Source organism: Lynx rufus, unplaced genomic scaffold (assembly GCF_022079265.1).
Source record: "Lynx rufus isolate CCGP_SWC_20201006 ecotype Redwood Valley unplaced genomic scaffold, mLynRuf1.p SCAF_24, whole genome shotgun sequence".
Taxonomy (NCBI): domain Eukaryota; kingdom Metazoa; phylum Chordata; class Mammalia; order Carnivora; family Felidae; genus Lynx; species Lynx rufus.
The window spans coordinates 4,987,518-5,014,526 of NW_025814839.1; positions in this window are offsets into that span (position 1 = coordinate 4,987,518).

Genomic DNA, 27,009 nt, shown 5'->3' on the forward strand with positions numbered 1-27,009 from the left:
AACACCAGGAGACACAGGGCTCCGTGTCATGTAAGGATCTTGGGAGAGGCCAGGATTGCCGCTCATTGGGTCAGTTCGGTCAGGTGTCCATGCCCCATCCAACTGTTGTGGCCAGGAAAATGGAATGTGCTGATTGGCCAGATTTGGGTCATGTGCTCATCCCATGGGAAACCACGGGCACCGAGGGTAGATTAAAGGTCATCCCCCGAAGAATGTTGGCTACTGAGCAGACGAAAACAACAGGTGCCCTCCACACATGGCAGATCCTTCTCATCCTTCGAGATGAAGCTTAAATGTCATCTCGGCAAAGGGACTCCAGATCCAAGGCTCCTCCCAGGTTGAGTCGTATGGCATCTCCGCTATGAGCTCACCGTTAATACAATTATAAATAACTCTCTGTCAAGGTAGGGGCTGAGTATCATTAGTGTTGTAGGTTCTGGACACCTGACTTAGTGCCTCGGACAGGGTGGGCGTTTAAGAAATGTTCACTGAGTGAATGAATGCGTTTGTAAAGCCACACTGTGGTGGTTCTGGGCCTGTGTGTCCTCAGATTCATTGCTGTTCTTTCCCTGTTCTGTTAACATGGGCAGGGGGTGCTTTGGGCTGCATTTCTTAGGGTCCCTATGTTTGCCTGGGGGCAGCCAGTGGGAGACTTTGGCTATTGGAGGGTAGGAGGAAGAGAGAATCTGGGGTATTCCTTCCCTACCTCTCTCTACTTTGAGAGTCTTTTGTTTGTTTGTCTTTTGCAATGTCTGTATCTCCTACAGTTCCAGCTTTTGCCTTGTGACCCTGGTTCCTCGGCTCTAGTAATAACCTCCTCCTCCCTCCGTCTATCTAGACCTAGGGACAATTGTGGCTCTTTGCTATGGCCAATCTCTGGGTGGTCTTGCCATCCCCTGTCAGCTTCTGACCTTTTCCATCCCCCATAGAACCAATTTCCTGCATTAAATGTCATCTGAAATAGAGTGGTGTCTGTTTTCCTGGTTGTTGTCTGACTGATACCAACCTGTTAGAGGGTTTTATTTCGAACTGTCAAGCCATTGGGAGCATGCTCGCTCTGTGGAATTGTCTGATGCACAAAGGGACTTTGGTTTGCTCTGAGAGGAATTTTTCGGCTGCTGGTGTGAGAGAGACAAGTCAGCTCTCTCTGAAGGCTCTGTATTCACTGAAAGTTCTCCATTCATCAAACATCCCTGCTGCTTGTCTGCATGGTCCCAGCCAGTCAGGGAGAGGCTTATCTGTGGGAAGTCAAAGGGTAATTCAACATGGAAGTGGTAAGGAGGCGGGTGTAATGTTTTAACTGTATGTGTTATTACTCTTGTGTGCTGTGCCCCAATTCCAGTTTTTCAGAAGAAAGGCCAGCTTCCCCCAATTTTGGCTCTGAGAAGTTAGGCGTGGCTTGTGAGACTATTTCCGCTCAGCACAAGGGTAGAATTGCACGAGTGAAGGCCCCACAGCCAGCCCTACTTTGCCTCACCGAGCAGAGCATGAACGCACAACGTGGGGAAGCTTAGCACTTCAGACTGTGGTGCACAGAGCCTGTCACACCTAAGCTGAAGGGCTAGTTTTGCCCCTTAACACCATCATCTTGGGTAAAGGACTTAACATCGGAGGTCTTCATTTCCTCGTCTGTAGAATGGAGCTCGTTAATAGCGTCTGCCCCCTAGAAGGCATGTTTTGAGAATTTGAGAAACTAAGCAGAAGACCATGGGGGAAGGGAAGGGGAAAAATAGTTTCAAACAGACAGGGAGGCAAACCATAAGAAACTCTTAAATACAGAGAACAAACAGGGTTGATGGGGGGGGGCAGGGGAGAGGGGAGATGGGCATTGAGGAGGGCACTTGTTGGGATGAGCACTGGGTGTTGTATGTAAGCAGTGAATCATTGGAATCTACTCCAAAGCCAAGAGCACACTGTATACACTGTCTGTTAGCTAACTTGACAATAAATTATATGCAAAAAATATTAAATTAAAAAAGAAGAACGCATGTAAAGAGCTCAGTGGAATGCGTGATGTAACCTACCATATAAACCTATAAATATGATCTCAAGAAACGAAAACAAAAACCACCCAGGGATGCCTGGGTGGCTCAGTCGGTTAAGCATCTGACTATTGTTTTCTGCTCAGGTCTTGATCTCATGGTTCATGAGATCAAGCCCCACATCAGGCTCTGTGCTGACGGTGCAGAGCCTGCTTGGGATTCTGTCTCTCCCTCTCTCTCTGCCCCTCCCCTGCTTGTGCTCTCTCTCTCTCTCTCTCTCTCTCTCTCTCTCTCTCTGTCAAAATAAACATAAAAAAAAGATTGATTAAAAAAACCAAACAAACCCAATCCGAGATCCTCGCACTGAAGCCGACCGTAGGCCTTTGCAAGGGTGGGAACCACACCATGTCTTAGTACCCATGGTGCCTGGATATAGGACTTAATTCAGGAATTAATATAGGAATATAGGAATTAACTCAGTTCCAAGGAACAGAAATTCATCCAAGGCAGCTCAGATAAAAACGGAGGGGGTTGTAGGGAATCGGGCAAGTCTTTTAGAACTCGGGCAAGAACCGTGGCTGGGCTTCATTGCCGCCAAAGACTCACGATGTCTTCTGGCACGTTCCTCTTGCCCTTCTTCCCCCAGAGCTCTTCCCAGTTTTGTTTTTCTCTCTATACCTAGATGCCACCTTGCCTGTGGCGCCTGGCCTCCCAAGTGGCAGCTTTGTTCCCCAAGCCCACCCAAAGGGCAGCGGATCGTAGAGCGGTCAAGAGCCCAGGCTTGGAACAGATGGGGTTCAAATCGTCGCTCGGCCATCACTGACTGTGCAGCCACCACTCCCTGGGACTCGTTTTCCTCATCTGCAAAGGGGGTGTCGTAATAGCACCTGCCTCTTAGCCGTGCTGTAAACGAGTTCATACAGGTGAAGTGCTTGTAATAACTGACTTCTTGGTGCCTAGTAAGTGTTCGGTTAACATCGGTGACGGTGATTATCGCGTAACTTTCCAGCTCACCTCCTGGCCTGGGTGGCTCCCAAAAGCAGACCTGACACCAGGATTCACGTGAAAGGCTTCATCGGGAAGTGTTCTCAGGGAGACTGGGAAGAGGATGGGGTGACAGGGAAGGCCAAAGGCGGAGAGCAAGGTTAATAAGGAGAGCCAAGGGGGAGGAGTGGCATTCTGAGTACGTAGATGCTTGCCAGCAAATGTCTGTTGGAGGAAAGCTGTGTGCCCAGCGCCGTGCCAGGTTCCTAGTAATGCAAAGGGGGCCCAGACAGGAACGCACAACCTCTTCTTTGAGGTAGCACTGGCATAACGGTTTCCCCAACTGCCGTGTGAACTTCTTAAGGGCGGGGACCACGTCATGTTGTCACCTCTGTTCACACAGATTCTCGCGCACAGTAGGAGCTTAATAAATGCTTGTTGAGCGGCACCGATGTTTGTGACTTGGGCCGTGGGGGAAGGCAGCCCTGTTAGTATTCCCCTCCCGCCCCCCATCCCCACCTCCAGGGTCTCCCCTCTGCCAGGTCCACTCTCCCTATCTTACCTGACTCCACCCAGAATGAGAGGGTCCCACCGGTGCCACAAGGACATGCCGAAGTGGGCCCCGGCTGAACAGGAAGTCATGGCATCTGAGCTTCAGTCACAGCTTTGCTCAGACTCTATGACATCAGGGCCTCTGTGTCCCCCGTCTAATGAGGAGCCTGACTGAGGTCTGCCATTCGTTCGGAAAGGCGGTTAACAAAGTGGTCAGGTGGGCGAGTCTCAGAGCCAGACTTCTCAGGTCAGCGATGGATCGTCCCCTCTGCTGGCTGCCCTCGTACAACTTACTGGACCTCTCTGGGCTGCACCTTCCCTGTCTGAAGAGTGGGCGTGATGATGATGGTACCGTCCTCGTAGGGCTTTTGTGGGCGATTTAATAACATCCTGTAGTATTCTTCAGCCCTAGAAAGGAATGCACAGAGGAGCCTTGAAAACGTGTTGCTCGGTGGAAAAAGCCAGAGATGACACACCACATGTTGTGTGATCCCGTTTCCATGAAAGGTCCAAAATCAGCAAATCCGTAGGGACAGAAAGTAGATCAGTGGTTGCCAGAGGTAGGGGTGGGGGAGGAGGAATGGGGGGTGACTCCTAATGGGCACAGGGTTGTTTCTGGGTTGATGAAAATGCTCGGGAATTAGAGAGTGTTGATGGTTGCACAACTGAATATGTCTGTGAATGTGTTAAAAAAAAAAAAAAAAACAACTGAATTGTACACTTGGAAATGATGAATTTTGTGGCATGTGCATTATAGCTCAACGAAGACATATCAAACCGGAAGATACGGTCTGTGAAGTCCCCAGCTCACAGAAAATACTCCTCGAACCATTTCTCCCTGCATTACTACAGTGGCCTCCTAACTGGTCTTTCCACCTCTTCCCTCGCTCCCCATCCAACTACCCAGTACTGTGTGAGCGCATGTCATGTTTGCTCTCTAAACTCTTCTGTGGCTCCCATCTCTCTTGGTACAAGCCCAGGTCATTACAACGGCCTACGGTGCCCCACACCAGCTGACCCCTGGCTTCCTCTCTCATCTTGCCTCCTGAGATTTGCCCCTTGCTCTCTCTGCTTCAGCCATATTAGCCTTCTGCTGCTCCTTAAGCATATACCAGCTATGTCCCTACCTCAGGACCTTTGCATTTGCCGCTCCCTCTGCCTGGAACAAACTACCCTCGGATATCTGCTGGGCTCGTTCTTTTGCCTCTTTCAGGTGTTTACTCCAATGTCACCTTTTCAGTGAGACCCCCCCCCCCCCGCCTCAACTAACCACTCAGTGTATTTCACATCAAAACCTCCTGCCCTGATACTCCCTATTCACCTGCCCAGATTATTGTAACACTTAGCTTTATTGCTAGGATATCCGTTCCACGAAGGCAGGATTTTTGTGCATCTAGTTTACTGCTGTCTCCCCAGTGCCTAGAACAGAGCTTGGTCCAGTCAGTACTCAGTTATTTTTTGACTGAATAAATAATTGCTAGCCCTTGCTATAATTTATACTAAACTTGCTGGGATTTTTAATCTTTTTTTTTTCTTTCGTAAATGTCTCTTGCAGATTTCAAGCTGACATTTCTTTGAGGCTTCTTTCCTCCTTCTGTCTTATCCCTACTGGGTGTTGGGTTTCGAGGTAAATATTGTCTTTGTGGCATAATTATAAAGTTGCTCTAGAAAATAGTTTCCTCTCACTTTGAAGTTTCATCTCACTTTTTAAAAAGGCATCAGAACTCCCTTCTGAATTCTTCATTGTGATGAAATTAGTTTCCCAAAGCTGATGCGGAAGCTAATTTGTGTATTGCTGTCAGTGGTAAAGCTTTGAAATTAATTGTCTTAGCTAACCTTGTTGAGATCTAACCATGTTACGTTGAGTGCATAAAAACATTATCTCCTCATTGGTGTCTGGTGGGATGCGAGTCCTGCCCTATTCTCTCTTGAGCAGAATGTAATTTTTGCTGGTTTCAAAATTAAGACGGAGAGCTTAACAGTGGAGCGAAAACTCTCAGGTTGCCAGGCAGATTTTACAACTTGGATTCTAGAATTAGCCCTGGAGTTGACCGACTGTGTGGCCTGCGGTTAGGCCGTCCTCTCTGAACACTTGGAAGGGGTATGTTCCGAAATAGTTTTTAATTACGCAAGTAATACGGAAATAGCTTTTTATAAAAAATAAGAATTGACAAAGCTAATATCCCCTTTGACTGTGACTCCTCTGTGGTCCTGAAGTATCCCGTCATTTGTTAGACGTTTACGTCTCCAGATAATTTTCTGTGAATTTGTGTATTGTATTACATATATTATTATACGAATGTGTGTTTCACATAAACGTATGATCCTATAACATCATAAACACAACTTGCTTTTTCCACCCGAAGGTGTCTAAGAGTTCTTTCCGAGTCGGTACATATATGTTTCTTATATTTAAAAACAATTTTTAAATGTTTATTTATTTTTGAGAGAGAGAGAGCGAGAGAGAGCACGAGCATGAGTGGGGGCGGTGGGGAGGATGGCAGAGAGAGAGGGAGACACAGAATCCGAAGCAGGCTCCAGGCTCTGAGCTGTCAGCACAGAGCCCGACGCGGGGCTTGAACTCACGGACTGCAAAATCATGACCTGAGCTGAAGTCAAATGCTTAACCGGCTGAGCCACCCAGGTGCCCTGATTCTTACATTTTTAAATAGCTTCATGCTATTTCTATGAGTCAGCTGGAGTTTCCATCACAAAATGCCCATAGACTGGGTAGCTTAAATAGCAGGCATTTATATCTCACAGTTCTGGAGACTAGGAAGGCCAAGATCAAGGTGCCAGCTGTTTTGGTTCTGGGTGAGGCCCTCTTTCCGACTTCTCTCTGTGTCCTCACAGTGGGGGTAGGGGTGGGGGAAAGGAAGAGAGAGGGGAAGAAAGGGAAAATGAGAATGGAGAACAAACAAAGAAAGAACACTCTTACAAAGTCACTGATCCCAGCATGGGGGCCCTCATGACCTCATCTAAACCTAATTACCTCCCTTAGCCTTTGTCCTAATACCATCACATTGGGGGTCAGGCCTCCAGACTGTGAATTTGGTAGGGTTAGAGGGGTGGGGGGTGGGGAGGACACAAACATTCAGTCCATAAGTGTATTCCATGATACAGATGTGTCATTACGCAGCCATTTTCTTATTGATGAGCATCTAGGCTGTTTTTAGTTTTTCCCTGTTATAAACCGTGCTGGGATGAAGACCCCGGTTCAGGCCTCTTCTCTCAGGTAGACACTGAGAAATGGGATGGCTGTGTCGTCACCTGGCATTCTGAAAGTGAGGGAACCGAACAAGTTAAACTTGAAATCATTTCCGGTTATAATCTGGGTGTAATCAGGGTCCCCTGTGGACCCATCTTTTCTCCGAATCAATTCAAGGAAACAACACTTGGGTGGAAACACTTGGGTTCCATTTTTGAGCTGTTTGCTCAGGAAACCCCCAAAGGTCGTGATGCGGTGGGGAGTAGTGGGGGGCGGGGGGTCAGGGTTAGGAGTACGAGCTGCGTCGTGAATTAACCTGTTTGATTTTCAGATGAAATCCTTGATTATTTTGGGTTCAGGTAGCATGGTGTTTATCCTTGTTGAGGTTAGTAAATCAGTTTTATTTTTATCTTCTTTTTACTTACACAGACACACATAGATAAAAGGTACCTGTGGCTATAAAGTAAAAGAGTAGAACGCATATAAGGTTAAAAATCTCCCTCCCACATCTGTTCCCTAGGTCTCTTTCCAGAGACTCGTGCTGCCTCCGGTCTCTTGTGGGTCCTCCTGTCTGTTAAAGCAAATGGGCTTAAACACAAACGGTAGCAGGTTGAACATAGTTTGGGCACTTGTCTTTTTTACCTTTTTAACCACGGCAAAATTCAAACATATACAGAAGTAGAGAGAAGAGTACAGTAAATCCCTCTGTACTCATCACTCAGCTCAACAATTATCAGCCTATAGCCCTTGCTTTTTCAACTACACGCTACATCTTGGACCTTCTTCCATTGTAGTTCATCCAAACCTGCCTCATGTATTTTCATGGTTGCTTAGAATTCCGTAAGGATGACCCAGAAGTCACTGTATCAGTGTCCTATTGGACGTTTATGTCACTTGCCACCTGATGTCACTACAAACAACGGTGCAGCGAGCATTCTCTCACATCCATCTTTGGGCACATGTGTGAATAAATGTGTAAGAAGTTCCTGCAAGTGAAATTGCTGTGTCAGAGGCCTGTGCATTTAAAATATTGATAAGGACTGCCAAATGGCCCACTACTGGAATTGCATAAATTCTTGCTTCCACTAATAGTATATGAAAGTGCTCATTTCCCCACATGCTCGTCAGCATAATGTGTTATCACATTTTTTATCTTTAAAATACTCTCGTAATTACAGGGGCGCCTGGGTGGCTCGGTCAGTTGAGCATCCAACTTCCGCTCGGGTCATGATCTCGCGGTTCATGAGTTCAAGCCCCACGTTGGGCTCACTGCTGTCTGTGCAGAACCTGCTTGGAATCCTCTGTCCCCCTCTCTCTGCCCCTCCCTCGCTTGCGCTCCCCCCAGAATAAATTAAAAAAAAAAAAAGAACAAACCGGAGGTTGTCAGAGGGGAGGAGGTGGCAGAATGGGCAAAATAGGTGAAGGGAGGAGACACAGGCTTCTAGGCATGGAAGGAAAAAGTCCCGGGGATGAAAGGCCAGCGTAGGGAATATCGTCAACGGTATAGTAAGAGCTGTCTGTCAACAGGTGAGCAGAGCATGACGTTTGGAGCCGTCACATGACTATGCCGCACACCTGAAACTAATGTAACGCTGCGTGTCAACTCTACTTCGATAAAAATGTAGAAAAAGAATAAAAATAAGTAATAACAGTAAAAAACAATACTCTCTCCTGGTTGTGTCTTCAGTATTGTTTTTCACACCAAGAAGTGAGATCTGTTTAGGGAGTGTTCTGGTCAAGTTAGCGGGTAGAAATCAGCACAGAATAGGACAGAACCACACCGATGGCTAAGAGTGTTGCAACTTTTGTTTCACTCGCACATCTGTGTGCCTGTGTAGATGAGAACCGGGTTGGGATGTAAAACGTAGTTCTCACGGTGGGTCTTGGCTTAAAGTCTGAAAAGCACTGTTCTGCAAGTGATTTCTTTTTAAGTTTATTTATTTTGAGAAAGAGAGAGAGAGAGAGAGAGCATGAGCAGGGGAGGGTAAGAGAGAGGGAGCGAGAGAATCCCAGTGTGGGACTCGAACTCACGAACCACGAGACCGTGGCCCGAGCCGAAATCAGGAATTGGACGCTTAACCGACTGAGCCATGGCAGCTACTTTCTAGAATGATCTTCTCTGGCTCTGAAATTTAAAAGAAGAAAATCTCCTCTCTTGCCCCCACCCAGTCCTCCTTGCTTGCAGCTGCCCTTTTCCTTCTGTCTCTGCTGCTGTCCCCTGAGAAAAGCGGGAGGCAAACCCCCTTCAGCCCTTCTCCCTCCCATCTCCCAGGCCCGCGTCACCTCCTGTCAGACGGGAGCTGGTGTAGACGGACTTCTCGGAGGGCCGCGGAGGGCTGGTGTAGCTGCTGACTTCACTTCACTGGAGGGAGCTGCTCCCGCTCAGGGCCGAGCAGTCCTCACGGTGAGGGGCTGTCCTGCCCCTTCCGGCCACTCAGAAGCCTTGACACAGCACGCCACGAGTGCCCTCCTAGTTGCTGCAATGAAGAAAATGCCCCTTCCCTGCTTTTCTGAGCCCCCCTCCCCTCACAGCGGTACCCCCCCCCCAATCCGAAATGCCCACCACCTTTGCCGTCCTTCCCACCTCTGCGCCTTCCAGAGCACGGTTTCCTCTGGAACGCTACGCTCCCAACGCACACACCTGCCGCGTGGCCGTGGCCTCTCCCTGTTCAGGTTTAAGTGTGGCTCATCTTCCGAGGCCTCTCGGTCAGAAGCCCTTCCCCCCTCTCACCGTCCACAGCCACAGTACCGTTCTGTTTCTCGTTTACTCTGGGTTGGACCTGAATCTCCCTGTAACGTTTGCACTTCCTCCAGGAAGGACCCTGGTTGTCCCACCCATAGGTGTATCCCCCCCGGTAGTGTCTAATATCTAGAAGGCACTCCATAGATAGTTCTAGAAAGAGCGACTTGGATGTTCTCATTCCGTCTCGGGAGAGGTACCGATGGACCCATGGCCATTTTGTAAGGGTACTAAGTAATCCTTCTCCCTCTGGTGACTGACGCTCTTTGCCATCCGTGAAGTGATGGTCTGAGGAAACTCTGATGAACTGTCCTCAGCGGGCGAATCAGCCAGGGGCCTGGCAGGAACAGAGGAGCACTCAACCCGGAGGGTCTGCAGAGTAGGAAAGGCCTGTTTACAAGGACGGAGGCAGGGTTCAGGGAATGTGCCACATTGCACATCAGGCCAGGAGCTTGAACCAGCAGGAGTATTTTGAAGGGGGCGAGGGGAGAGAACAGTTCTCTGGACCTTGAGATAGCAAGTTGTGCAGATGGCCACCTGACAAGGGCTGTGTGGCATTTGGCCAAGGGGATCGACCGGCCGGTGGTGACCCTGCAGGGAGGGGGCGTGGGAGTAAAGACCCCAACGTCTCTTTTTCCCTCATCCTCTGATCTCCTGCCAGAACCTTCCACCGGTGAACCCAGTGCACAAGGGAGCCCAGAGTTGCGATGTGCACACGTCAGTTCCTGTGTGCCCGGGTCTACTGAGCAGGGTGGATGAGGAGCAGCAGGACGCCTCGCACAGTGAGTTATGTCAAGGGACAGTAGTGGTACGGCCGTGAGAGGCCGTGGAGTGCCAGAGCCAGAGTGCTTGGGTTTAAATCCTGCCTCTTCCACCCCTTAGGTAGGTCGCCTCTCTGTGCCTCAGTGTCCTCATCTGGAAAGTGGAAACACTGGAGGTGCCCCCTGCATAGACTCATAGGGCATCGAGCGGGTTATATAACATGTCAGATCCTTAGATTAGCGGGTGACACGTGGTAAGTGCTCGATCAGTGTTAGCTCTTGCTGTCATTTAGGACACCGTTCTCCTAGGCTTGTACAGAAATCTAACGGGGAGGAGATAATGAGTAAGACCTTTTGTTGAGGGACGGGGCTTTGCCGAAGCAAAAGGAAGTAAAATATAATGACAGTGGAATTGGTTCCCTGGTGTGAAAACGAGCTCCCTCTCCTTTTCCATTATGAGACCTGACCCCAGCTTTGAAATTTTGATTGCTAGCACAAATTGAGTTTATTTATTTTTTTCTCACATTCAGCACTGTCTTTTTTTTCTTTTAATAATCTATAGGCTGATGGAACATAGTTGAACGGAGAGATTAAATGAGTTTTCATTCACTACTTTGAAGTGTTTCAATCCCCTGAAGAGAAAGATTAAAGCTCTTTACAGCAGGTAGATAGGGTGGGTTTTTTTGTTTTGTTTTGGTTTTTGGTTTTTTGTTTTTTTTTTTAAATTAAAGTTGATATTCAGCATCCCACAGAATCCCCCTTCATTTCCTGGCACCAGTGGATGGAAACATTTCATTGTCCACATCACCACCGGGTCACAGTGAAAGGAGAGGTGGGGTGGGGGTGGGTGGGGAATGGCTGAGGCTGCTGGGAAGGAAAATCAAGGAACATATCGGCTTTGAAAGAAAGGCACCAGGAAGGGCAAGGCTGCAGAGATATATATGGAATGGAGTGCCTGAGAAAGGAAACTGACAAGCTGTGAAAAAAATCTGTCTTGATAGATACAAAAGATTTAGAGATATAGATAAATAGATATTTTGTATTAAAAAAATTTGAATAAGGGCAAAGAGTTTGGAACTAACAGAGAACTCTCTCGGGCATGAGAGACAAGTTTGCAGACTGTCACTGGCATAAAAAGTGTTACAATGATTATATGTGCACAGAATATTTGTGGAGAGGGAACACTAAACCTGGTTCAGCTGCCAATGTCCTGGAGACTTCTGAGAGCACTGAGCTGAGAGTCTGGAGAACTGGCTTCCCCCTCTAGGGCTCCCTCTCTCTGGCTTGTTACCCTTCTAAGACACTGAGCTTCTCAGCCTTGTATCCTGATCATAATATTTCCACTGCTTACCTCGCTGAGTTTGGGTTGATGAGAGTGAAAATCCTTTGAAGAATATAGAGTTGAATGAGAAATACAGTATATATTTATTTTTTTTTAATTAAAAAAATTTAAAAAAAAATTTTTTTACATGTATTTATTTTTAAAAAAAATTTTTTTTCAACATTTATTTATTTTTGGGACAGAGAGAGACAGAGCATGAACGGGGGAGGGGCAGAGAGAGAGGGAGACACAGAATCGGAAACAGGCTCCAGGCTCTGAGCCATCAGCCCAGAGCCCGACGCAGGGCTCGTACTCACGGACCGCGAGATCGTGACCTGGCTGAAGTCGGACGCTTAACCGACTGCGCCACCCAGGCGCCCCGTACATGTATTTATTTTTGAGAGACAGAGAGAGACAGTGTGAACAGGGGAGGGGCAGAGAGAGAGGGAGACACAGAATCTGAAGCAGGCTCCAGGCTCTGAGCTGTCAGCACAGAGCCCATGTGGGGCTCGAACCCATGAACCATGAGATCATGACCTGAGCTGAAGTCGGAGGCTTAACCAACTGAGCCACCTGGTTGCCCCGGGAATATAGCGTATGTATAAGGGGTAAGAACAAGTAAATGATAAGTATCTATTTGTAGAGTGTGCCAGGTGCCGGGTTCTGTGGATACAGTGACTACTTTGAGGGACCGAGAAAAAACAGTGCAAGGTGTGTAAGACAGTAGGCAGGGGTTAGAATGAAAGTATTTTAAGATATTACCTTGAAGGAGGGTAGAGAAGTGGATTCATTTTGGACGAAGTCACATATGCATGTTAGAAAAATGGAAGACAAACACTGAAAGAATAGGAAGAAAAGACAGCTTTGTACAAGTGCTGACTCGCTCCATCTTGTTCGTGTTAGCCTGATGACCTCTCTTGGGGCTACGTGTTCCAGGCACCTTGGAGGTTAATACCTTAGAAATGCCCACCAAGGCTGGGATTGGAGGAGACTTGTTTTGGCCTCCCATGAATCTCTTGGAGACAACAGCCTTGCCCCTTCCTGATGCACAGGTGGCACCACAAGACCTAAGTAAAGGTTAGCTGCCAGTTGGGTGCATGCGAACCCTTTGATCTGACTACAAGGCCCTTCTGCATGTCCCCTCACTCTATAAATCTGTGAACTAAGGTCCAGACTTTGCAGAGAATAGCTTTGCAGCTGCTGTGGATCATTCTCCAACCTGTCCCTTCTGTCAGCAAGTTACCTTGAATAAACCTCTGTAAACTATATGGCATCACCTCCTTCATTTTCCAGTCTGAAAGTGCCTTCTTAGTTTAGGGGATACTTTATTGTTTCCCCCTGACCTTCTAACAGACCTCCCTACTAGCATTGGGGGAAATAGAATACCAGGAAAGGCAGAGTGAGAACCATGCAAAAAGCAGGGTAAACAAAGAGTGCAAAATAAGATGATAGAGTGAAATTCAAATAGATCAGTAATCACAATAAATATAAATGGTTTAAACTTGCCAATTAAAAGATAGAGATTAAACACGGGCATGTGGGCAGAAGCCAGCTATATCAAACATATACGAACAGAGAAGCGTTCAACAGAAATCTATTCATTTTCCAGGAATGAATTATAATTGTGTCAAACACATTTTTTTTTTCAGTTACTGCATTTCCTCTTCTCTATGGACTTTCTTTTTTTTTTTTAATGTTTTTTTCAACGTTTATTTATTTTTGGGACAGAGAGAGATAGAGCATGAACGGGGGAGGGGCAGAGAGAGAGGGAGACACAGAATGGGAAACAGGCTCCAGGCTATGAGCCATCAGCCCAGAGCCTGACGCGGGGCTCGAACTCACGGACCGCGAGATCGTGACCTGGGTGAAGTCGGACGCTTAACCAACTGTGCCACCCAGGCGCCCCTGGACTTTCTAATAGGGCAGGGATTGAGTTAAATTGGTTGGGGAGAAATCAAGGGTGGCAGAGAAAAGAAAGGAAAGGGTCATTTATCGAGCCAGGTACTGTGTTGGGTGATTCTGAAAGAGAGCACACCTAGGATAGAAATGTACATTCTGGTCTAGCCTATTAGTCAAATTCTCACACTGTCCTGTCGGACAGACCTAGACTTTGTTTCTAACTCATTTATTCACTTATTTGCTCATTCAGCTAATATTTGTTGAATACCTACTATGAGATAAGAAATTTGCTAGGAAGTCACTTTATTTTTTTAAAGTTTGTTTTGACAGAGAGAGAGAGAGAGAGAGAGAGAATGAGTGGGGGAGGGGCAGAGAGAGAGAGGGAGATAGAGAGTCCCAAGCAGGCTCCGCACTGTCAGCATGGAGGCCCATGCAGGGCTCGATCCCACGAACCGTGAGAAATGGAGTCGATGCTTAGCTGACTGAGCCACCCAGGCACGCCTAGGAAGTCACTTTAATCTCTCCATGACTTTGTTTCCTTGTTGTATCAGTCTGTTTTTACGGTAATGATATATAAGAAACAACCGCAAAACCTCAGTGCCACATAACAATAAACATTTATTACTGCGCACTCGTCTGTGGGATGCCTGGGTGGAAATGCCAAGTTGGACAGAGCCTGATTGATCTTTCTGGGCTTGCTTAGGGGCTGTGGGTCTCTGGGAGCTGGCTGGGGAAAGAGAGCCTGTCTCATGAAGCGTCTCATCTTCCAGCAGGCTAGTTTGGGCTTGTTACTGGGCAGGAGTTCAAGAGAGGAGGTAGAAGTTGCAAGGTCCCCTTGAAGTCCAGAATCTTGGCATGCTGTTGGCCAAAGCAAGACACAGGCCGGCCTGATTTCAGGAGCAGAGAAATGGACTTCATCTCTTGAAGGACAGAGCTGCAGAATCACCTTGCATTGTGAAGTCACATTGCAAAAGCTGTGGGTACAGGGGAAGGAGGAATTAGGGCCACTTGGCAACCAATCGGCTGCAGTCGTGTTGCTATGCAGAGTAACATTAGCACCCACTTCTTAGAGTTAATTACGAGAATTCGGCGAAATTATGCGTATAAAATGGTGACTTTGAGCCAGGCTTGCAGAAGGTGTTCAGTAAATAATAGCCATTACCACTGCTGCTGTTGCTATGATCATTAAGGCTGTTATTATTATTGATTTCAGTCCTCTTCATCCCTGGGCATCTGCTCAGTGCAGCTCAGAGGTTCAAATCCCCTAGTAAGCATTGCTTCTGCATGCCTGATTGCTTTTCCTCTGAATAAAGGAGCGAGTCAGTTGATGGAAAACTTCCTTGATTTGGCGAACACAGATGCCACAGTGTGTTAGCATCCTTTGGCCATTAGCTGTCAAGGCAGCCAGGGCAGAAATCTATTTAAAGAAAATGTAGGTGCCTTTGCCTTTTTGTCATCAAAACCATGCCGTGGACGGAGACGCATCTGAAACAGGGGCAGAAGGCTCCTGATAGGAGACAGACTTTCTTTCCACTTGCCATTTGCATTTACTCAGCAAAGGGGAATTAATTGCATAGTCAGGTTTGGGCTCCTCATGTTAATTAATGGTGCCTGCAGTTAAACATTAATGGTTTATTATGTATTTTTATTTCCAAAGGAGAGAGACTGAGCCTTGAATTAGAAATGCCTCACGGGCCACAGTTTTGCTAAATTCTGTAGCTCTGCTCACAGTCCCTCAGCTGGGTGAGTGCTCTTATGTTTAGCTAAGAGAAAAAGGATTCTTGAGTCTTGGTTTTGTTAGGGTTCTTGTCTCTTGCCAAGCAAACGGTTGGCCAAGATGTTTTTCACTATGTAGGATCAGCCTCAACAGTGGTTGATATTATGGGCCTGATATCAGCCTTCCCTCCAAATTGGAGCATTTGCAAAAAAATAATAATAATAATAATCCGTTTAGGGTGAAGAGCAGAACGAATTTATTGATAGAAATCCCCACAAATTTTAATGTTTTAAAAGAAGGGAAACACCTTCTTCTGAGTTTCATTCCCAAACAGAAGAAGAACCAGAGATCAGAAAACAGATTTTATTTCTCTTATTTTTAGAAGTAGCTGTCTAGGTACTGGGTTCTGTCGAACGAGAGAGGGATTATATTTGGAAATCCTAATTGTGGAGAGGCTTTCTTTAAAAAGCAGCCTAAAGCCAAACTGGCTCCCACTGATGCTTCTTTGGTTGTTTCTTTTTTTCTCTTTAATCCTTCCGACACTCTGAAAGTAGTTCACACATTGAATTAAAAGAATCCATTTTGTCCATCCTTGATGTTTACTTGACTTTGTAGTTCTTCTCCCAAAGCCACAATCCCTGCCCCTCACTGTGAAGAATCATGTCGGGAAAATTATGGATTTAATTTTTTTTAGTTGGAACACTCAACTCAAATAGGCTAAAAGAAAAAAAAAAGGGAATGTACTGACATACATTATGGATAAGTGTAAGAGCTTCAGGCACGGCTGGATCCAGGTGCTAAGATAATGGTATCAGGAACCAGTTTCTCACATCCCTCTCTCTTTTGCATACATAGATTTTCAGTCTCAGGCTGGAGGGGGGGCAAAGATGCTCTTCAGCAGCTCCAGACTTACATTCTACCAGCTTAGCAGCCCCGTTGGAAAAGATACACCTGCTTCCTAAAAGCAGTAGCAAAGTTTCTAATAGGGATCCAATAGCTTGCGTCGAGTCGCATGCCCTTCCCTGCACCAAACACTGGCCTCGTGGCCAATCCAACAGAAGGATTGGTCAGGCTTGGGCATATACCAGCCCCTGGAGTAGTGGGAGGCATCAGCTCCACTCAGACCTCACAGATCAACTATGGGGGTGAGTGTGTGATTTACTCAAAGGGTAATCAGGAGCAGGCATAAATGTACTGATTGGGCAAAGGCGACCGATGATTTCTGGGATGATGTACTGGTTCGGGTCCTCCCAACAGGCGTCTGGGATTAAATGTGCAAGGATTTAATTAGGGGAAACACCTACGGGAGAAAATAGGAAGGGCACCAGGAAGCCTTGGAGAGCCATCAGACCCTGAGTGAAGAGGAGAGGAAGGGAAGGTTGGGTGGGCGTGTCTTAGACCGCCTCCCCACCACCCTGCAGTCTCAGGAAGCTCCAGCAAGGTGCCAGGAGTCCTCCCGCTGCCAGAGGAGGGCCTTGTTCCCCCCGGATCAGACCTCGTTTAGTATCCCTGCTGCACTCAGTCATTGGCTGGGAGCGGCCCATGGGAAGTGTGGCCTCGTTTGCACGGATGGATGTGAGAGTGATGCATCTGGGGCCCTTGGTTCATTAAGCTTCCTGTAGCTGGAGGCCTGCAAGGCATTCTCACGGCTTCCACTGACAATACCTTGTAGTTACGTAGTTATGAAGTACGTGATAGATTAAAAGGTGCTGTAATAGTTCTCAGCTTAGTTGATCCCTGTTCCGCAAACAATATTATCACCACCTTCTCCTACTTTACAGATGGGGAAGGTAAGGAAGGAGAGGTGAGGATTTGTCCAAGGCCGCTCCTCTCCACTAGTCAGCGAAGAGCTCGGACTCAGAGCCTGACCGTTGCCTCCCTATCTATCGTACCCGCTCTGCGCCGGGTTGACTAGCTTCCCCCCCCCCCCCCCCAGTTCGTGCCCACGTGGAACCTCAGAACGTAACCTTATTTAGAAATAGGGTCTTTGCACATATAATTAGTTAGGTTAAGATGAGGTCATACTGGGTTAGGGTGGGTGGGCCCTAAATCCAATATGCTGGTGTTCTTACTGGAGGAAGAGAGGAAGATACAGAGGCAGAAGAGATAGGGGGAGGCCATGTGATATCGGGAGCGGTGCACCTGGTCAGGGTTACCAAGGTCTGTCGGCAGGCACCAGAAGCTAGAAACGAGACATGGAGCAGACTCTTCCCTCAGGCCTTCAAGAGAGAGCGTGGCCCTCTCACGACACCTTGATTTCGGACTTCCAGCCTTCAGAGCCGTGGGGGAGTCAATCTGTTGTTCAGGCCATCCAGTTGGTGGTAATTTGTCACAGCGGCTGTAGGAAACCAACACCCCCCCCCAAAAGAACCTGCTGCCCCTCTGGTTCTCTCTGTTTGTCTGGTGTGACCCTGCCCCCCACCCAGGGGCACTGCTGAGCCGATGAATCCAGAGTGACGAAGCCTGGGCTCAGATGGTAGAGGGACAGCCATGCTGGCCAGAAAGACTCAGATCATTGCAAATCTGAAGAATGTGGCTGGAAAAGAGACATAGTCACGTTGACATTATGGACTCCCTCCCCATCCCCCCCCCCCATCGATGGGAGGTGATGAGAAGGGCATTCACCTCCGTGGGAGTCTTCCCCCCAAATCCACAACTCCAACCTAATCCTGAGAATCATCAGACAAGCTCAAACTGGGGGGGTGGGGGGCATTCCACAAAACACCTGACCAGTACTCCTCAAAAGTGTCAAGGTCATGAAACGAGGAAAGACTGAGGAACTGTCACAGATTGGAGGACACTAAGAGATGTGATGGCTGAAGGCAACGTCAGAGCCTAGAGCAACCAAAAAAGCTATTAGCGAAATCCAAAGGAAGTCAGTTAACGGTATTGTACCAACGCTAATTTCTTAGTTTCGACAAAGGTACCACGGTAATGTAAGATGTTAACATTAGGAGAAGATGGACAGAGGGTATGGGGGACTCAGTTTTTCTCTAATTCTGAAATCATTACAAAATAAAAAGGGTCTTAAAATTTTTTAATGCTTATTTTTGAGAAAGAGAGACAGAGACAGAGAGAGTGCAAGCAGGGGAGGGGCAGAGAGAGAGGGAGACACAGAATCTGAAGCAGGCTCCCAGCTCTGAGCTGTCAGCACAGAGCCCGTAAAAAGGGTATTTTAAAGGAAAGAAAGAGCAAGAGATAGGCAAGCAGAGCAAAGAAATACCCTGGGGCCTCTCAGAGACACGGAGAAAACTTGGCTTATGATGGACATCTGCCATATCATATGAGGTCTGGCTAAATTTCATATCTTGGTTTTGGATACATCTGTCACCCATCCGTCCAATAAATTTTTGTTAAGCACCTGTTGTATACTAGACACTACTCTAGGCCCTGGGATACAGCTGTGACAGAGTATTAGGTGTCTGATCTCATGGAACTTATGTTGTAGTAAGAGAAACAGACTCTATCCATCTCTCTGAACAAATAGTAAACCATTAAGTGGTGACTTATGCAGAAAACTAAGATAGGCAATGAGGGAGGGGTGATCAGAGAAGGCCTCTCTGAGGAGGTGACCGAAGCTAGGACATGAATGACAAAAAGAAAACTCACCGTGCAAAGAATAGGAGGAAATGCAGTCCAGCAGAAGGAATGGCTGGTGCAAAGGGCCTGAGGTGAGACAAGCTTAGGTGTTTGATACACAGAGCAAAGGCCTGAGGCTGGAGCGTAGCGAGAAAAGGGAGGGTGGTAGGAGACAGGGCAAAAGAGGAGAGGGGAGCTAGGTAAAACCTTTAAAAAAAAAAAAGTGCAATGGGGAGAGCCCGGAGAGGGTTTCAAGGGAAGGGATGGTAGGTCCTGGTTTGATTTTCGGGCTATACCACTGGTCACGTGCAGCGAATGTATTGTAGAGAGATGGCATTCGCTGGCGGAGGCGACTGCTGTTGTCCAGGTGAGAGGTGATGGTGGCTGGGAAGCTGGACGCTGGATTCCGTGAGATCCCGTTGAGGATCTCCCCAAATACGTGCTGGTTATTACCCAGGTCTTCTGACGCTGCATCTCACGTTGTTCGCTGTGCTCAGAGGTCGTCAGTGAAATTAGCACAACCTTCCTTTACTATGTCTTTGCTTTCTTTTATTCCTTGTGTGTATCCCTTTTACTCCCTTCTGTGTGTCCAGTACCCATATCTTCTCTTCTTGGGGACCACTTTGGCCTGATGTCTGAGAAAACCCCTCACGATCCCTAATTTCCCCCCTTCTTCCTTCAAAACTTTCTTGTCCTGCATCCGTTCTTTCTAGTGTGCATCCGTTCTTTCTAGTGTTTTGAGAGGGACGGGCTGATAAATGTTATCCTGCTAGACTGGAAAGTGGTATTTCTTCCGGATAACATTGGCGTGTTCGTGGTGATTGTTGTTGCCTTCAGATGGAACAGACATTTGTTGAATTGCTTTCTAGCTGCTGAGCTCTGTGCTGGGTCCTTCCATGGGTTTCTTTCTTTTTTTTTTTTTTTTAAGTTTTTTTTTTTTAAGTTTTTTTTTTTTTAACGTTTATTTATTTTTGAGACAGAGAGAGACAGAGCATGAACGGGGGAGGGTTAGAGAGAGAGGGAGACACAGAATCAGAAGCAGGCTCCAGGCTCCGAGCCATCAGCCCAGAGCCCGACGCGGGGCTCGAACTCATAGACCATGAGATCGTGACCTGAGCTGAAGTCGGACGCTTAACCGACTGAGCCACCCAGGCGCCCCTTTTTTAAGTTTTTAAAAAATTTATTTATTTTGAGAGAGCGAGGGAGGGGCAGAGGGAGAGGGAGAGAAAGAATATCACTGCCAGTGCAGAGCCTGACACGGGGCTCGAACCCACGAACCGAGAGGTCATGACCTGAGCCAAAGTCGGACACTTAGCCGACTGAGCCACCCAGCGGCCCCCTTTCATGTGTTTCAATCCCCTTTCATCCTTATAAACATTTTACAGGAGGATAGAGAGGCTGAGAACCTCTGCTTCCTTTTCCTGCAATGAATTAGGGGACTATCAGGATACGTCAATGAGGAGAAACGATCTTGTTTTGCTGCCCCTCAAGGTTAGCTTGAGAATGGCGTACAAATGCTTATGAAAAGTGCCCTCTGGAACTTATCTGGTTTCCCGGAAAAACCAGTAGGCATTTTCAAATGCAGCCGGACTTGTGTCCCCTGAGGCTTTTTCTCTCTTTGGTTCCTGTGCTCGAGAGGGCTGGTGCGAGGTTCCTGGGTTTGCTGTCTGAGTGAGCAGGAGCGTTCCATGGGGCTGCAGCTTTAGAAGCATCAGCTCGGGCAGGGGATATGCAGCCTTCACTCCTCATCTCCTTCTCCAAGACTCGTCTTCCGTGTGGTTGGGGCCACGAGAGGGGCCGTGAGTGCACGGGTGGCCTGAATATCTGCCCAAATTCTTTGCAGTTTCCTGGGTGTGGTAATGATGGTGTAAGGCTCAGCGAACTGTAGGCATCCAGCCCAGAGGAAGAACCTTTCATCCAGGAGATAAATGGCTGGCAAAAATGGTGCCCCTTTCCATTCATTCATTCATTCATTCATTCGTTCATGTAGCCACTTTTTATTTGGTATTTATCCTGTGCCAGACCCTGTGTGAGGGACATAAGAGACAGATGGGGTGCCCTGTCCTTAGGAACTGTTAGGCTGTAGCTAGCAATTCTGACACTCATCTTCTGGAATGATGGTCTAGTCTATGTCCTTCTAACCTTGTGCATGGATAGCACTATCCACAAGGCATGGGGCTCCTTAGAGAATCCCATTCGCTACTGGCACGAACCATTTATGGTAACTAGACGTGCAATGTAGGATGGTCAGAGGTCTACCCCTCTCCACACTGGGGATCATGGTAGGAGACAGGCTGTTACGGTGACTGAATTATGTGCACTGGGGGGCAGAGAAGAGGAGGGTCCAGCTGTGTCGGGAGGAGTCAGAAAAGGGTCTTGGGAGCGCGGACAGGTGCCCTGTGCCGGCCCCAAGCAAGTCCTTAAGTGTTTGTTTGGCACAAACACGGCACTTAATTAAGGGCGTAGGGTCTGGTGTCGGACAGGCGTGGGTTGAGTCCCTGCTTGGTCATGTGGTGATGTGTGAGTCTGAACAAATATTTTATTCTGTCTGAGCCTCAGTTTTGTCATCTGGGAAATGGAGATCAATCCTAGGATTTACTCTCCAGGGATGCTGTAAGTATGAGACAATATCCTGCATGTAAGGAAGTTAACTGGTGTCTTGGGAAATTGCTGCTATCATCCTTCATAAGTTCCAGGGGGACTACCAGGGATCAAGAAAGAGGAACCTCAGTCTGGACTGGTATAATCAGAGAGATCTCCCTGAAGGAAGTGAACTTGGCCAAGGAAGGGATGATATCACTTTTGCGTCCTTCTGTATCCCTAGCATGTGGCATGTAAGTCCGTCCTTAGCTTATGTTTGTTGACTGACTAAATGAATGACTTTGAAGGAGGGATAGGATGTGCATGCAGAAGGGTCTTTCCTGCATTTCTGTCTTCCCAGGGACCCTGTGTATTAGTGGGCTCAAACTACATATACAATTTTGTAGGTTTTTTTTAAAATACGGAGACAGGGTTACATCAAGACTCTGACAGCGTGGGGCTGTTTCACTTCTGCTAATACGGACTGTGCCACAGTTTATTTAAATGACCCTCCTCTTCCTGGGCATTCACGTTGTTTCCAGTCTATTACTATTATAAGTGACGCCGTGATGTCAGTCTTTGTCTACACATGTAATTATTTCCTTCGGTTAAATTCCTCAAGAGAGTCTAATGGGTCAGATGGTTAAGCGTATATAATTGTTAAGGTTTTGGCCACGTAGGACTACGTCACCCTCCGGGTAGGCTGTGACAATTTACTTCTACCCGCCAGCTAATCTGACCACTAGTCTGCTGCCTGCAAGCTGGTCCCCCGCCATTTCTATGCCACTTTTCACTGCCTTGCCTGCTTAGCCAAATGAGATTCATGGGGAGAGCTAGCCTCTCTTTTTTCAAGCCTCCTGGATATCTGTCGTGTCATGTTAGGATTACGTAAGTGTGATGTTGAGAAATCTCCTTGGAGGAAAGATGGTCCCCAGATGTTGGAGCAAGGGCTGGAGTAGGGAGGGAGAAACACTCGGGGCAATGAGAGGTTGGGCACGCGGCGTGCCCCCTGCCACCCGCCACCCACCCACTTCCCGAGGTCTCCCTCTACCTCTCGCAGAGGTAGCCTTGTTCCTCCTCTCCACACCGCACTCGCATCGCAAATATATGTGTCTTCCCCATGGCATGCTTCTCGTGGCTTTCTTATAGTGGTCGCCACTCTCTTTTATCACTTGGGGGTCTCTTTCTTCTCCCTCCCGTTGGCCTGTGTGGAGGGGTGGAATCTTACTCATTTCAGAGTATCCCCAGCATCTGGCAGACGGTAATGATAAAAAATGAATGAATGATGATAATGATGATTAATAATAATAAAGTAATAGGGACGCCTGGGTGGCTCAGTCGGTTGAGTGTCTGACTCTTGGTTTCAGCTCAGGTCACGATCTCGCGTTTTGTGGGTTCAACCCCGCATCGGGCTCCACGCTGACAGTTTGGAGCCTGCTTGGGATTCTCTCTCTCTCTCTCTCTTTCTCTCTCTCTCTCTCTCTCTCTCTGCCCCTCCCTCACTTGCTCTCTCTGTCTCTCTCAAAATGAATAAATAAACTTAAAAAATAATAATAAAGTAACAACAGCAACTGATGTGTTGAGCACTTACTACGTGCCAGGCACTTTAAAGACTATATCAAGCCTTTTACATTTTTATCTCATTGAATGATCCCATAAACTAATGATGTCGGTATTACTCTTATCCCATTTTACAGACGAGGATGCTAAGGCTCAGAGAGGTGTAGTGACTTGCCCAAGGTCACACAGCCAGTGAGTAGAAGAGGTGAGGCTCAAAGCCAACTCCCTTTCAACCATTCTGCTAGGAGCTTGGTGAGTAGCTCAGCCACTAAATGAGGGGCCAGCTCTCACTCTGCTCCCTCCCACCACTAGCCGATGATCAGGAGATGTTGACAGAAGGGCAACCGAATTGAGGAATCTGGTTTGTTCATTGCAGGGAAAAGCCGGAGGGTCTTCTTGGAGGAGTGCTTTGAAAGACCTAACAGGAAATAGCTCTGCGTCTCCTGACCTCGCCTCCTCCAGTCACGTGCCTACCACCCCCTCATTCTGGACTCATTCCTTTTTCGTCACAGCTTTTATTTTTTTTTAATTTTTTTTTCAACGTTTATTTATTTTTGGGACAGAGAGAGACAGAGCATGAACGGGGGAGGGGCAGAGAGAGAGGGAGACACAGAATCTGAAACAGGCTCCAGGCTCTGAGCCATCAGCCCATAGCCCGACGCGGGGCTCGAACTCCCGGACCACGAGATCGTGACCTGGCTGAAGTCAGACGCTTAACCGACTGCGCCACCCAGGCGCCCCTCGTCACAGCTTTTAAAGCTACGTTTGGAAATGTAGATTCTCCCATCAAACGTTAGCCTCCTCCATCCTTAATGCCTTGACGGGTGTCCGGATGCCCAAGCTTTTTTCTCAAGCAGCTTTTCCTCTCTCTACTCCTTTCCCCACTTGCCCAAATGCGACCAGCTCAAATCTTACCCAGGCAGGTTTCCCAGCCTCTCCCAGCTTGCTCAGCTCTCTCCCTGTGGCCAGCAACTCCGGAGCTGATCATCTGGGATGATGACCTGGCCCAGGTCTTCGTAAAGTTGTTCGTTTCGAAGACACGGGACTCCTTGCGGGATCCCGTGAACCGCTGACATAGTCCGTTTATAACTACGCACGCGGTTTCGGCTGGTCACATTCCCCCTGCCCGAGATTACAGTAAGGTGAGAGAAATAGGCATCAATAGTTCTGGTGATTTACTTATTCAGCATTGATCAGACATCAAGTCGGTTCTGGGCCCCGAGAGCTCAGAGATGCACAAGACTGAGCCGGTTCTCGGAATATCCAGTGTGATGGGAGGGCCGGTTACGTGGGCTGGACCCGGGGAGAGGGTTAGCTGTATTGCAGGAGCTCAGGTGAGGGACACACATACGGTCGCCCTTCAGCAACTGTTAGTTATTTCTTCTTTATAGACCAGAAGCAGATTCTGGAGGGGACCTGGGAAAGGGAGGATAGTAAATTCTTCCCTTATTTTCTTGGCATAAGACTTTGCTTCTGGATTTATTGGAATAACTACAGCTGCCCCCTGAGAGATGCAGTCACTAAGGGGAGGGGAGGCAGGTGAACCCAACACACCTAGAGGGCTGATTTCAGGGCAGATAATGCCATCAACGTGCTGGAAAGAAAAGAGAAAAGCCAACTTAGTTTTGCCCTGTGCTATATCAACTTAAGTACATTTGTTTACCAGAAAACATTATGTTGCTACTGGAAATGGAAATATAATATTTTTCTAATGCACCTTAAAATACATATGTAACAGGGCACCTGGGTGGCTCAGTCGGTTAAGCGTCCAACTCTTTTTTTTTTTAAGTTTATTTATTTTGAGAGAGAGAGAGAGAGAGAGAGAGAGAGAGAGAGAGAATGAGCAGGGGAGGGGCAGAGAGAGGGGGGCAGAGGATGCAAAGCAGGCTCTGTGCTGGCAGGACAGCAGTGAGCCCCCCGTGGGGCTCAAATTCACACACTGTGAGATCATGACCTGAGCCAAAGTCGGACACTTAACTGACTGAGCCACCCAGGCGCCCCATGCTCAGGCCATGATCTTATGGTTCATGAGTTCAAACCCCGCATTGGGCTCTATGCTGACAGCATGGAGCCTGCTTGAGATTCTCTCTCTCTCCCTCTCTCTCTGCCCCTCCCCTGCTCTCTCTCTCAAAATATAAAATAAGTAGACTTAAAAAAAATAAAAAACATATGTAACGTTCAAACCTTAAAAAAAATACGTATCCTCATATCACCTGACATCATCTTTTGCATTTCAGTCCAACGTGTATCACCCTTTGGAAAATGCATCTCGTCAATAATAATCATCCCAATAATGAAAGTAATAAATAAAAATGATACACACAGGGCTTCCCATATCCCAGGCACCATTCTAAGTGCTTCTACATATATTTTCTCATGGGATCCCAATGACAACCATGTGAGGAGGTACAGTTATGATCCCCCACTTTACAGATGGGGACACTGAGGCACAGAGAGGTTTAGCAACTTCCTCCAGGCCACAGTGTGTATGTAGTGGAGCCAGCCTGGAAACTAGGCAGCCTTACCCTTGTAACCGTTCGATCATTCTGTCTCTGCCAATGCCCTTTCTCCAGCATCTATGGTAATTCCGGGCTGGATGCTTAACTAGACTCGTTGAGGAAGAAAGAGACACTCGTTTGTGTCCATTAGCTCAACGAAACGTCCTGCCCATGCTGGTAAGTGGGTGAGGAAGGTATTATAGTTCCATCTTACCGTTGAGGAAACTGAGGCACAGAGCGTGCAGCCGACGTGCCCAAGGTCACACAGCCGGTGAGTGGGAGAGCCAAGAATCAAGCTCAGAGCACCGGAAGGCAAGCCCAGTCTTCTTTCACCCCTCGCGGTACCTTGCTGGTAACACCGAACTGACTGATTAATAAATAATACTTGTTGACTTGTCATAAAAGCTTGCCTGGCCAAGTCCTGCAGTATCGTCTCCGTAATTACCCTATTTTCTCCTAAGGGGGCTAATGCACTTCCCCAAGACTTGCCTCTTTTCTCGGTGGGAAGGGGTCTGTCGGGGAACATAGGCTGGTCTCAGGGACCCAGCAATTCTCTCTCTCACTTTTTCTTGCTCTCCTGTCTCTCTGTTCCATTCACTTGTTTTGTCTTTGACTGATCCCTGGTGGTGAGTTGTGCTCCTGGAAAGCTGCCCTGTGACATTTCTTCCCTTTTGTGTTCCTGGTGATGGCATTTCCCCAGGGGCTCACAAAGAGAAGGAGGGAGTGAATAAAGCGCCGCGTGCCCCGGTAGTGCCATCCGGCGACAGAGCCTGGCGGTCGGGCTGGCGCCCTGAGGGCGAGTCCTTTCTGTTGTAGGGCCTCCATCCGTGTGCACGTGTGTGCAGATGCGTGTGCAGACGCAGAGACACACACATACATGCGCGCACACCGTATTGTTTAGAACGGCTGTGTTATGAGTGAAGCACTGGGTCCTCTGGCCCAGTCGTGATTCCTACGGCTGCTTGCTGTGGACTTCTCATCGTAGGTCCCTCTGGCAGACAGGCCGTATTGGTTCCCTGTGGCTGCTGTAAAGGTGGCAACAAACCAAGTGGCTTAAAACAACACAGATTTATTATCTTATAGCTCCGGATGTCAGAAGTCCTGAAATCAACGTGTGGGAAGGGCTGTGCTCTTTTTGGAGGCTCGGGTGGGGCAGGACGGGGCGTGGATCTGTTTCCGTGCCTTTTCCAGCTTGTAGAGGCTGTCCTCATTCCTTGGCTTGTGGCCCCTTCCTCCAACATCAAGGCCAGGATTATACCACCTTCACCTCTCTCTCTCTCTCCCTCTCTCTCTCAATCCTACACTCCAATATCACCCCCACCCTCCTCCTCCCTTTTTACCTTATGAGGATTCTTGTGATCACATTGTATCCACCCAGATGACCCGGGATAATCTCTCCATCTCAAGATCCTTAACTTAATCATACCTGTAGAGTCTCGTTTGCCTCATAAGGCAACATACTCACCACTTCTGAGGATTAGGACGTGGACATCTTTGGGGGCCGTTATTCTGCCCCCACTTGCCAAGTAAAATGGGAGCATTGGCTGCCCGCCCGCTCAGTACCCGTCTTGCTGGGAGACCGTACATCACACTGGGGCCTGAAAGTACTTAGATTCACACCCTGAGCC